Genomic DNA, 8,447 nt, shown 5'->3' on the forward strand with positions numbered 1-8,447 from the left:
GTAAACAAAAAGAAATTGTACAGTAATCTTCCTTTATTGTACCAACATATGTTTCTGTGTGTTAACGAATCAACACACTTCAACTGGGTTCTGTAAAAAAATAATTACTGTAATGAGAGAATAGAAGCATAGAATATAGTAGGTGTATACATGTTTTCATTAAAATAAAATATTTTCTACAGATAACAGTTAATAAAAGGCAAAATACTTAATATTAAATCCGACTGTTATAAAACTATATAATATTTGTGATTATTAAGTCTAAAATAAGTAAAGTAAGCTAAATTACACAACAAAACAACAAATCATAATATTGTGATTTATGTTTTATGTTATTATTATGATTTGTTGTTTTGTTGTGTAATTTAGCTTACTTTACTTATTTTAGACTTAATAATCACAAATATTATATAGTTTTATAACAGTCGGATTTAATATTAAGTATTTTACCTATTACTAACTATTATCTGTAGAAAATATCTTATTTTAATGAAAACATGTATACACCTACTTTATTCTATGCTTCTATTCTCTCATTACAGTAATTTTGTAATTTTTTTTTACATAACCCAGTTGAAGTGTGTTGATTCGTTAACACACAGAAACATATGTTGGTGCAATAAAGGAAGATTACTGTACAATTTCTTTTTATTTATGTTCCAGTGAAGTTACTTCACTAAGATCTTTTGTTAGCAAACAATTAAACCTATATTTTTGAACAGTTATTTTTAAAGGTATAAACCTTCAGTAACATATTTAATAAGTCTAAAAAAATTGTTTATATAATGTGGTAATAATTTGAGATATAACTTTCTTTAAAAAGCTTCCTTCAACATAATTATCTCAAAACCGTACTCGACTGGAACTAGTTCTTCTGCTACAAATCCTATTTCTATTTGCTAACTATTAGCAAGTTTAAATTGAAAGACTGCTAATGATAAATTCATTTTGACATCCTTATTAAACTTTTTTTGAGAAGTCTGAAAATTAAGTTTATGTACAAACTAAGTTAACCTAAAACTATTCGCATTATCTTTATATTTTTCCATCTTATAAAAAACCCCGATTGCAGTTAAGATCTTTATTTTTTTTATAAAGTGATGTACGACTTGATAACCGAAAGTTTTTTTTTGTACACCAGACCATAAGACTAAACTTTTTGAGCACTATTTCTGTTTTATAAAAAATGATATATTTAAGATGTTTTGTATAAGTTGAAAAAGACAACCTCTATTAATGCAGATAAGAAACTGACTCTTAAATATATTAAATATCATATTGGCTTTATGTCTTGCTTTTTATCAAAACAATTTCTAACATGTTGAAATTAACTTTATTGTGATTATTGTAAACTTAAAGTTAAAAAAAAAGGGTATGTAAACTATTTTTTCCATCTGAAAATAACTTCAATTTTATCAACATATAATTTGAGTGTTTAAAAATCGAAGGTGTCGATTCTTTGCAAAATTAATTCATGAAATGTTTAGGACTTGTACTATGTACATATATTACTGCTTCGCGATAAATTTGTATCTAGTTCTTATTTTACTCAATTTTTGGTTTTTAGTTTCTAGTTTTGTTTCAAAAGTAATTAGTGTCATTTTCTTGAATATTACTAAATTTACTTACTACTATCTAATGAATCAAGAGTATAATTTAAAACGTTTTTATAAAATATTCATTTTTTTTTTTTTTAGAGATTTTTAACAATTAATAGTTTTTGACTTATAAACTCATACTAAAGTTAAAATATACTTTAAGATTTTGTTATTATATTCCATGTGAAATGTTAGTTATAAGTTTTAATCTCATCACTTAAACTTGATAACTTAAAACATCATCATATTTTATTGTTAAAAGTTCATTTTTAACAGTTAATAAAACAGTGAATTTTTTGTACTTGGTATCAAACAGTTAATGAATATAAAAACAAAAAAATTAGTGTAAAACCAACATTTACATAGTTTAAATAAGTTCCTGATTCGTATGTTAGTTTTTACTTTAACTTTATTTTAAACTTATAATTTGTTTAATTTTCTTTACAATTAGACATCAATTAAGTTTTTATATTATTAATTTTCACACTTTATTTTACAAACTATGTTTAGTTGTATATCAGTTTGACAAAAAAAATTGTGCATGTTCGGTATCCACCTACTTTAAGAGCGTGAGAAAAAAACATATTTAATTTGAGAACTCTTTTTCTGATTTATCACTACACTTCTAGTAAAATTTAGGTATATCAGCACTTTTAAAGTATTAAAGAACAATTTTGATAATTTCTATGTTCTTGTGTACATATTAAAATTATAAATTATCAAAGTTAATTAAAAAAATTATAAATTACGTACAAAATAGATATTCATAAAAATCAAAATTCTAGTTAAAGTATTTTAAGAAGTTGAGACAATAAGCTTTTCCTGCATAGTTCCATATAGCTTTTCCAGTTTAAGGAAGAACAACTTTCAACATGAGGAAGTAGTTAGCAAAACTTTCCTTTTCAACATAGATTATTACGTAAAGGAAACAGTTGTAACTTCAGGGAAGTTCTATACAAGTATAAACACAACAGTTTTTTATTACTTCCAAATTCTTTTTGCTTAAGACGGAGCACAGCAAAAAGTATTTTACTTTCAAATCATGGAGATAACTAAAGCTTTGTTGACAATTGTTCTTTTGATTTGTGCACTTAAAAATGTTGATGGTTAGCTACTTAACTTCTACTACAAAGAATTTGATAAACATACTAAATAAGAAAAATGTGTTTCATCTTTTGCTTCACTAAAAAGCTTCTAAATAGTTGTTAAATAATATTTTCAATGCTACTAGTGTTGTGTTTTTGTAAAGTTTTTTACTTTTGTAATTAAAAATAATTTAAGATATTCAACTTTTAAAAAATAACATAAGTTTATTTTTTCATCTAACTTAATAAGATAAGACTATTTTTGGCTGTTACAAAACCTTTAAAACATACATAAATCAGTCCTTTAAAAACACCTACAGTAATCTAAATGCAAACATATATGTTTTATTAGCTCCGGAAGTTTTTAGTTTTAAACACCAACTTAAACAATACTTAGTTTTCTCACAAAGACTTTCATAGACTTAATCTATTTTAAAACATTAAAATTAAAGCACCGTATCAATATACAAAGGTATATTTATGAACAGGTTCTGCACTGGAAAGATCGGAAAGGACTGCAGACGTCCGTGATCCACCAGCGTTGCCGACTCACAGGTACTGCAAACTGACTTCGGCTGGAGAATACGAAATCGACTGCACTGAACTCAACAAAAGTCAAAAACGTTAGTTGCACCTTATTAGTCTTTAAATATTAAAGCGATCTGTAAGTACGTTTGAATGGTTAAGCACTGGATCGCGTATGTTTATTATCTAAAGCTGAGAAACAATTCTTAAGAAATTATAGAAAGCGATGTTTTACAGGTTATTGCTACTTGAAGCGTAAATACAGATGCCCAATGAAGAAAAACTAATCATACGAAGTTTTCAACAATAAAAACTGTCGTAAAATCTAAACAGTACTTTTGTATGCGTTTTTAAAATAAAGTTTGAACTATATGACCTGTAAAACTAAATCAAAGCCTAAATGTTTTGTATTTACTAGCTTGTAACCTTAAGTTTTTAATCATAGTCTATCAAAACTTATTTTTAAAGGCTTTAGGTAGCTAAAATCTAATAGTAAAATTATATAAAATTAACTTTAAAAAAAGTTAACTATTTAAGAGACCACAAACTTCCCAGAGTTAGAATATTTGCTACTATTTGGGTTTTTTTTATAAGCACAATCAATAATTTGAACTTCACAGAAACTTTAAAAAAATCTATAAAACATCGTTCGTTATTTAACTTATAAATTATAAGTGCTTTTTAAAATATCTTAGTACGATTTAACCTAAACAAAAATATTATAAAACTAACCTTTAGAGCATTTTACACTTTAAGAAAAAAAATTCTGGTAGCTTAAATTTATTCGTAATTTTCAACTTAACGAGAATCAATACTAAAAACTTTTTAAATGTTTTGTTTTCATTTCAAACATAAAAAAAACCTGATTCAGTTTAATAGTTATTCTAGTCGTATTTTATAATTAAACTGCATAAATTATGTTCAACTAACTGAAGTAATTTCAATACTAAGGTAAAACAATGTTATGAAATTGAAAATAACACTTTTAAAAAAACTAAACTTTAATTCAATATTAAATCAGCTTTTATAAGTAGGTTTTGTTAAATGATTTTATTAAATAACTCATACAAAATTTTTGCATAATACAAAAACATAGTACTTAAAAACTATAATTATAAGAAAAAATAAACCGACTACTTTTATAGGTAGAGAGTAGTATTACATAGTTTAAATTAATATTAATAAATTATTAGTTGTATTTATACAATATATACAGTATTTTGGTATTTGTGTCGACCACTGGGCTTCAGTCTTGCAACGTTCATCTCAGAGAGTTTATAAAGCATTTATTAGGACCCCTACACCATCATGCCAAACATAAAATGTAATTAAAATCTAACTTTTGTAATTTTGGTTACGTGGCAATTTAAGACTTTTAAGGAGTCATATGTCTAAAAAGAGTTTGAAACTGAATAAATAAAAATGCACAAGATGGTAAAACTAATAGAAGTAATAACTACAACAGTGACTTTGAAGAACTTTTTTTTTTTTAATTAAAAATTCACAACCGTCAAAAATAGGCAAACTTCTTTGATCTTTTTTCTCTTAATAGTCTTAAATTAGAAAATAAAAACGTACTTGAAGGTCCAACTAAAAAAGATTATGACAGTGAATAGAAACTTGAATAAACAAGTTATTAAAATACATAAATTAATATATAACTTTGACTTTTAATTTACAGCTACCCCGTAATATCAAACAAGAACTTAAACTTTACCAAATTTATGAAATGATTTTTTTTGTTTTGAAAACTGTTAAAATACAGTATAATTTACAAAAAAGTAATTAGAAAAGGCATAAGTTATCATTAAACTTAGACCATTAACTTTAAACGTAAAAAACGAAAGTATAAAAATTTTTAACCGTGCTATGCACTAATTTATGAGATAAACTGATACAATTTTTTAACAATTAACACAAAACTAAAGGTATTAAAATAAAATATTTTTGATTTTCTTTTTAGTCATTTGATTTTTTACAAGAATAAAAACCTAATCAAGGCTTTAAATCTTAGTAATTCCGTAAAGATGTAGATGGCACAGCTTTAGAAATAATATTGTTATCATAAAATAATAAAATTTACAAATGTTGACCTCTAGAGTGAAACTCGGTTTTGTATTAAGAAATTGTTTAATAAAATATTGATCAAATATTAGTTATAGACTTATTTAATTAAGTTCTTAATACAAAAAGAGATCTTGTGAACTTAAAAAGTACCCACAACATTGAAGGCAACAATGGGTCGCTATCTGATGCAAACTATCAAACGTGCGGTTATTGCTAAACTTAATTTAAATTTCTTTAATAAAATTTATTAAGTAATAACTATTTTCTCTAAAATTATTTTATTTACCAAAAAAAGAGTCCAGTAGGGAAAAGCTTCAAACGTATTAACAAGCAAGGTGTAGCTTTAGCGAAAATGTAACTTTTATTTTTAAAATTTATGATTATATTTCAATCTTTAGAGTTTTGCTTTTAGTTTTAGATCTCTGAAACTACTTGAACTCAAAGTTATAAATTAAAATCAGTACCTCGGAAAACTTAATTCTTGCAGGTTGGTTGTTAGTGATTAACAAGTGTAATTATTGTAAATTTACTGACTTTTATTTAACTAATACTCTAATAATAATAAATTCTAGCTCCCCCACAATTTCAAATTTGATTAATTCCTTTCATTAATAATTCAAAACACGTTAATATATATTTTATAATTTAGTAGATTATTTAACAAATATTTTTGTTCTAAATAAAAAGACTACAAACAAGTTAAGGTTGTTGTTTTGTAGATTTCTGAAAATTACTTTTATTTGAAACTTGAATTCCGCAATATTTTCAAAGTATAAGGTAAATTTCCGATTGACATCTTTCATCTGACTTAGCAACACAGTTTTATTAAATTAAATTTAAAACTCATTAGAACTAAGTTAATAATGAAGCACTGAGAAACGATATTTAATTCAAACAAATTATGTTCGTTATCCTTACTATATCCTTCTCTCAATATTAGGTTGTGACAAAGTAAAATACTGTTTTGTTAATTAAAGGGATTGGAATAAAAAATGCTTTCAAAAGTACTATTAGTTAATATATTAAATAATTTAAAAACAGGATCAAAACATCTTTTAACTTTTACTTTTGATACTATTCATTAGTCCTTGGTTTAAAATTTTTATGATTTTATATATTTTCCTTTCTCAACAGAACCTCCCCATGGTCAAACAAAAAAAATTTTAACTTTAGATCAGGGTTTCCCAAAGTGGGCGATATCGCCCCCCTGGGGGCGATTTTAGTAAGTCGGGGGGGCGAAAATTAGTAAAGGGGCGAAAGGGGGGGGGCGATAACTAGTAAGGGGGCGAAGGGGGGCGATTTTGAAATTTTGGTGAGTAATAAAATTTTAATTTTTATCTTGCTATTTTACTAATTTTAGCTTGCGATTAAATATTTGACACTGATGTATAATTTAAACGAAAAAGTCTATTTTGTTTACGTAAAAATAAAGTTCTTACGATTCTTCTTTTTAAGTAAATTACAAAATTCTATTCGTATGTTTTCTTATTCAACAACTAAATAGGTCATAGAGTATAGATGATCGGAATTTCTCTAACCATTTCATAAATTGACATATGTGCTATTTTGGATCATGAATGGTTTGTAAAAGTCTATGTTATCCATTATTAGCTATCACATCATGATATTTCCGTTTGTTTTTTGACAAGTCACTTAGTAAAAAAACATGCTATATATAGTCGTCTGTTTAAACAGCTGTGCAATGACGAGGTTTTTATTAATTTGATAATGCATACACAATTTAGATGGTAATCAAAAGGAAACTGTCTAGAAAAGGTTTTAGCTGTTTTTAATTCAGTTTTTTTTTCTGAAAAGGATAAGGTATTTGCAGACAATCTTGTTTAAAGAAAAATAGACATTGCTTTTATGTCAGACTTATATGGTTCAACAATCTGAACAAAACTTTAAAAGGAAAAAACGTTAACATTGTGAAAGTCAAAAGTAAGATAATAATTTTCAGAAACCAACCTGACCTGTATGAAAGAAATTTCAAAATTAATCAGTTTTCACAATTTGCAAGTTTAAAAAACTAAGTTAAAACTTCAAATAAGTTAAGGTAAAGTAGAAGTATTTTTATCTCATCTTGAACAGCTTAAAAGTGATATTGATAAACGGTTTACTGACGTTTTTAAATTAAACGTCCCGAAGTGTATTAGTGATCCCTTCGGAGCAGATCCTTTTGTAGTAAAAGTTGACTTACAGGAAACCGTTTTAGAATTACAAATTGACCTTGAACTTAAAGTAAATTTTTCCAAAGAACAATATGAAAGCTCTTTGACTTAACAAAAATTAAGGCAAAAGTTACCAATCATTTGGGATGAAGTTAGATTGTTGTTTATAATATTTCCTTCTAGCTTTGTTGTTGAGAAAGCTTTCAGTTCAGTTATCAACAACTTGAGCAAAAGGTCTAATCTAGATATTTGTAAAGGAGGTGACTTGAGGCTTTATTTGACTGATTTAAAACCAGTTATAGAAAAACTTGCAAGCTATCATAAAGCTCATCCTTTACATTTGATTAGACTTCAGTAGCAGACATTATCTTATGTAAGTTTTTTTATTGTATTAGATTTTTATAAATAATTCTTATTTAACCTTGTTTGTGTTGTAATTTTGTAGTCTTTTTACAAAAAATTTTTTATAAAGTTATTTATTCTATAACACGTTTGCTTATATCCTAATAAATATTAATTACGGTAGACTTCCTCTCAAGTTCGTACTTTTTACCAAAAATTAGTGAAAGTTAATATTTTCTTAAATTTAACTTAAATAAAGTCTATTACTTACTAAGTATTTATAAAAAAAGTTATAATATTTTGTAGCTTATATGTATTTTTTTAAGGAACTTTCATTTTATGTTTTAGTTGATTTTATGTTTATTTATAACATTATTGCATTATAAAATATTAAAATTTGCCATTTTGTACGAAAAAGGATAATGATTTTTTGAGTTCGCACTTTTTGTTCAAAGTGCGAACTCAAGCGGAAGTCCACTGTATTTATTAAGTGCTTTATATTTTACAGTTATTAAAAGTTTTATTTTGACCTGGTTAATTTTGTACTTTATATTTGTAATTTTACATTACAATAAAAGTTTTTTGACATAGTGATTAAAATATTTATTTGAAAGATATTTATTTAACAGATTTTTTTATTACTTGTTCATCTGTATATA

The 8,447-nt window shown here is 25.3% G+C and overlaps 1 long non-coding RNA gene across 1 annotated transcript; it reads left to right on the forward strand.

The window, feature by feature from the left end:
• The first annotated feature begins 2,571 nt into the window (after positions 1-2,571).
• LOC145842656 (uncharacterized) lies at positions 2,572-3,580 on the forward strand. The gene is made up of 3 exons (XR_014370202.1): positions 2,572-2,704; positions 3,172-3,306; positions 3,446-3,580. It is a non-coding gene; the product is annotated as an uncharacterized LOC145842656 (long non-coding RNA).
• The last annotated feature ends 4,867 nt before the right edge of the window (positions 3,581-8,447 follow it).

Source organism: Thalia democratica, chromosome 8 (assembly GCF_965202585.1).
Source record: "Thalia democratica chromosome 8, ktThaDemo2.hap1.1, whole genome shotgun sequence".
NCBI lineage: Eukaryota > Metazoa > Chordata > Thaliacea > Salpida > Salpidae > Thalia > Thalia democratica.